Source organism: Platichthys flesus, chromosome 22, assembly GCF_949316205.1.
Source record: "Platichthys flesus chromosome 22, fPlaFle2.1, whole genome shotgun sequence".
Lineage (NCBI taxonomy): Eukaryota > Metazoa > Chordata > Actinopteri > Pleuronectiformes > Pleuronectidae > Platichthys > Platichthys flesus.
In genome coordinates this window covers 15,990,542-15,995,541 of record NC_084966.1, presented here as the reverse complement: position 1 = coordinate 15,995,541, position 5,000 = coordinate 15,990,542, and the positions used below count along the sequence as shown (strand labels likewise).

General features: G+C 41.8%; 1 pseudogene; it reads right to left on the bottom strand.

Moving 5' to 3' along the window:
- The window catches only part of LOC133940702 (5S ribosomal RNA), a 119-nt pseudogene extending 83 nt beyond the window's left edge, over window positions 1–36 (bottom strand).
- Window positions 37–5,000: the final 4,964 nt, after the last annotated feature.

Here is a 5,000-nt window from a genome sequence, read left to right as displayed (position 1 = left end):
GAGATCGGGCGTATACAGGTTGGTGTGGCCGTAAGCGAACGAGTCCACCCTCTGAACCTTATTTATACATGTAAATACATCAGGTAAGACTGGAAAAAAGCTTACAGCACCTGGAATTCCCAAGCAGTCTACCATCCAAGTACTAACCAGGCCCGACCCTGCTTAGCTTCCGAGATCAGACGAGATCGGGCATATTCTTTTTTTTTTTTAATCTTTTTTATTATTTTCCAGTTCACACATTTACAGCAAACTATAACACAGGGTATTATTTACATAAATCATCTCTGAGAAAAAAAACCTTTACAAACCCAACTTAATCCCCTTCTCTTGTCCATCCTACACAAAAACTCACTCAATTCTAATGCTTACAGGACAAATGTTACGTCAAATTAAAGAATACAGCTCAATCTGCATGCCCCAGTCTTTTCACCAGTTAAACAATATCTCCCCTCCCTCCCCTTCAGAAATTAATTTACTCCCACTCACAAAGAAACTTTCCGCCTTCTCCCCTCCATACTTATACATCAAGTTAACATCTCTTTTCATGATTGATTTAAACAAACTTTTTATTTTCACTTTCCGCCCCTCAAAGTGTGCGTAGTTCCTCCTGCAGACGACCGCGAGTCTGGCATGGCTCAAAACAAAATTCATTAGACAAAAATTAACGTCTTTTCTTTTTTCAAACGTACCAAACAAAAACACTGTCCTCCACCCTCCCTCCAAGTCCAGCTCAGCAGCCCAGTTTTCTTTCAAAAGTGCTTTTAAAAACTCAAAGAAATCAACTAACTCCCCACAGTCCAAAAAATAATGTAAAAAACTCTCATGACCACTTTTGCAAACATCACACATCGCATTTACATCATTATTAATCTTATTTAGCACCACGTTTGTATAAATCCTATTGTGTCTAATTAAGAAATCGTTGTTCTCACACTCTATACTATTATACCTTATCCCCATATTTGACCATATTTTCTTTACATTCATACCCACAAACACCCTGCTCCACACTTTCTCAGCTGCCGGCTCCTTCATCACATCCCCTATCAACCATCTGTATACTTTCTTCACACTCATATCTCCCATTTTAATCTTTTTCTCATTCTCCATCACATATAGCTCAGGCATGCTTGTCTCTCCCTTCACCACACATTCACTTTTGATGATCTTGGCCCACTCTAAGGGTATACTTGTTTTAATCTTTTCATATATTTTATTTATTTTCTCTCTATTTTCCATCCCCTCCAGCTCACATACCTGATCATATATGCAATTATTTCTTAAGAATCCTGGGATGACCTCATAAATGATGTCCTTTATTTGTCTAATCCCTCCCTCTATGAATTTGGGCTCATACAATGTTTTGCCATTGTGTTTAATTTTTTCGTTTAGAAACAGGGGCAGTTTTACCAACGGTTGTATCCTCTCACATTCATATTGCATCTTAGGTAAGAATTTCCTCCAGGCTTCAAAGACCTCTCTATAAAATTCTGGTATAGTTGTCGTCATTGACTGCTTTAGGCCCATGTACCACACATACTGTCCTATGCCACCCACATCATTCATATATTTCTCCATGAAATCCTTCCACCCATATTTATATCTTCCCACAATATATTTCTTCACCGTTTTAATCCTTACTGCTGTCTTTTTTGTTTCTATATCCAATAAATTCAGCCCTCCTTCACACCTCTTTCCCACGAGTGTCCCCTGTGCAATCTTAACCCCCTTCCCCTCCCATATAAAATCACACACAATTTTGTTAAGGTCATTTTTAACCCACATTGGCATTTCTAATACAGACAACACATACACACAGCCTGATAGTAGCAAACTATTAACCACTGTCACCTTTCCCTTTAACCTGAGCTTCCTTGCCTTCCACCTCCCACATACAGTTTTTATTTTGTTGATGACTCCTGTCCATGTTGCCTCAGTTGCCTCTGTAGTTTCAACACCTAAATATATGCCCAACACTTTAATATACCTATCCTCCACACTTAAACCTACTTCCTCTCTCTCTACGTTGCCTATATACATTATTTCTGATTTTTCTTTATTTATTCTAGCGCCCGAAGCTCTCCCATATATCTCTGCCAATTCTAGCACCCTTTTCACACTGTTCCCATCCCTCACTGTTACTGTTGTGTCGTCTGCATATTGATTTATTGTATGCACGCTCCCAGATGGTAGTTGTATTCCCCGAACTCTTGCGTCCTTTTTAATTAGTAAGGCCAGGGGCTCAGCCACAATGGCATAGAGCAATGCCGATAGTGGACATCCCTGCCTTATCGATCTCCCTAGACAAAATCTGTCAGTCAGCACTCCATTTACTTTGACACAGCTCCTTGCACCCTCGTACAACCTCCTCACCCACCCCACTAATCTCTCTCCAAATCCAAATCTCACCAGTGATCTAAATAAAAACTCATGCTCCACCCTATCAAACGCTTTATTCCAGTCTATAGCTAACGCTATTCCCCCGGCCCCGTCTCTCTTCATGAATTCTATTGTATCCCTAACTGTCGCTATTGTGTCAGCTATATCCCTACCTGGTATACTATAACTTTGAGATGTTTTAATTATATCCCCTATCACTCGTTTTATTCTGTTAGCCAACACCTTGGTCAAAATTTTGTAATCTACATTTAGCAGACTTATAGGCCTATAATTCTGCAAGTCTAGTTTACTTCCTTTCTTCTTAAACACTAAGGTAATCACACCTTCTACCATCCTACCCTGCACTATCCCTGTTTTCTCAGTCTCCCTGAATACCTCTACTAAAATAGATGCCATCTGCTCCTTATATACTTTATAAAATTCAATCCCTATCCCATCACTCCCAGGACTCTTCCCGCTCTTCAGGCCCTCTATTGCCTCCATCACCTCACTCCTATTTATATCTCTGTCACACCATTCACTATCATCCACACTCAGCTTGCTTTCTACACTATCCAGTACCTCCACTATACTGTCCTCCTCTAATCCACCTCTCTGATATAACTCCCCATAAAACTCTTGCACCCTCTCCAGTATGGCCACATAGTCCGCTACTACCTCCCCCTCCTTATTCCTGATTTCGTGTATATATGTCCTGCTTTGTTTGCTTTTTTCTAGTCCCAGAAAATACGCTGTGCACCTTTCTCCCTCCAGCGCATATTTTGCCTTGCTCCGTAAAATTGCTCCTCTACATTTCTCTGCCTCATATCCCTGAAGTTCCATCTTTGCCTCTATATAATTCTCCATGCTGTAACCTTCATCATTCTCCGCTTTACTCAGCTCTCCCCTCAGTCTTTCCCTCAACTCCTTCTCTTTCTTCATCATTTTCACTTTTCTTTTCTTACTGTACCAAATGCTTATTGATTTAATCTTATTCTTCACCGTCTCCCATATCTCCCCAATCTGAGTATCTGCCCTATTGGCAAAGTATTCTTTAATTTTCTCATTCTCCATATCTAATAACTCCCTAATCTGTTGTTTATATTCGCCCTCTTCAATATAACCTGCATTCAAAATCCACATCCCTCCCCCTAACTCCTCTCTCCCTACTTTAATTCTGAATCTCACCCCGTCGTGGTCACTCAGTGCATTTATTTCATGTCTTATTCTGTCTATATGTTTTATATTCTCTCCCTGTGTTAAAACCAAATCTATCCTGCTTTGTTTCAATACACCATCCCTCATTTGTCTCCTGGTGAATTCCCTCCTCTCTGGATTCTCATATCTCCACACATCTACTAAATTCTTGTCCTTCATCATGTCTAACAAGTTTTCCCTCGATTTTTCCCATCTGAACACTACACCTTGCCCTATATCTAGCCTGCTACATTTAGTATTAAAGTCCCCAACTATTATACATCTTCCAATCACTAGCCCTTTCAGCTCCTCTATTATAATTCTTTTATCTATTTCTATATTCGGAACATATATATTAATTAGTCTAAACAACACATTTTGATACTTAAACTCTATTACTATTATCCTCCCTGTCCTATCTTTATATATCTCTTTTATCTCATCTACCCTATGTTTTTTAATCATTATAGCCACCCCTCTTGCATTCTTAGCCCCGTTATTATAATAAATCCCCCCCCCCCACACCTCCCTCACCTCCATAACTTTTACGTCATCCCAATTTGTCTCCTGTATGCATAGGATGTCACTTCTATATATATTTAAAAGTGACCTCAGTTTGCCTCTGTCCCTTAAACCATTCACATTAACAGAAGTTACTGTGGTCATGAGAGCTAAAAGAAAGAAAATATTTAAACCACAAACTAAAGCAAGACTCACATGCCAGACCGCTGTCCTTTATTCTCTCCCCGTGTCTTCTCCTCCTCTGCTTTCCTTTTGGCGGTCAGTCCCTGTTCTTTTTTCTTCTTCCCTCTCTTTTGTCCTCTGCCCTCCTTTCTTTGCTCCTCGTCCATTTTTTCCACCTGTTGTTCTGATCTCCCTCGTTCATCGTCTGTAGCCTCCGCCGCATCATCGTCCTCCGCTTTTCCCCCCTGCTCCATCATCTGTTCGTCACCGTCTTTCTCAACACTGTCGCCGCTGTCAGATCTATACCGCCCTTCCCGTTCTCTTTCAGCTTGCTCGTTCCCACCTTCCGCCTTCTCTTCAGCTCCCCTTCCGTCATCGCTCTCTCCGTCTTTCTCCTCCATCTGTTCTCCTCTCTCCTCTTCCTCCTCTCTCGCCGCTGCGTTTTGTTCCTCACACTCCCGCGCATAATGCCCAGTCTTCTGGCACCTGAAGCACTTGAAATCAGGGCACTCCCTGAAGATGTGTCCTGGCTTGATGCAGAGTCGGCACACCCGCACCTGTCGGTCGTGTATTACCCTAAAGTACTCCGCTCCTCTGAGTGTCTCTAACTTGGTCGAGTACGGGAGTGATCGTACCTGCTCATTGAAGCGGACTGTCCCGTCCACAATCTCCGTCCCCGGCCACTTGCGCCGTTTGATAGCCGATATTGGCCGTACTCCCCACTCCTCCAGCCTTCCCAG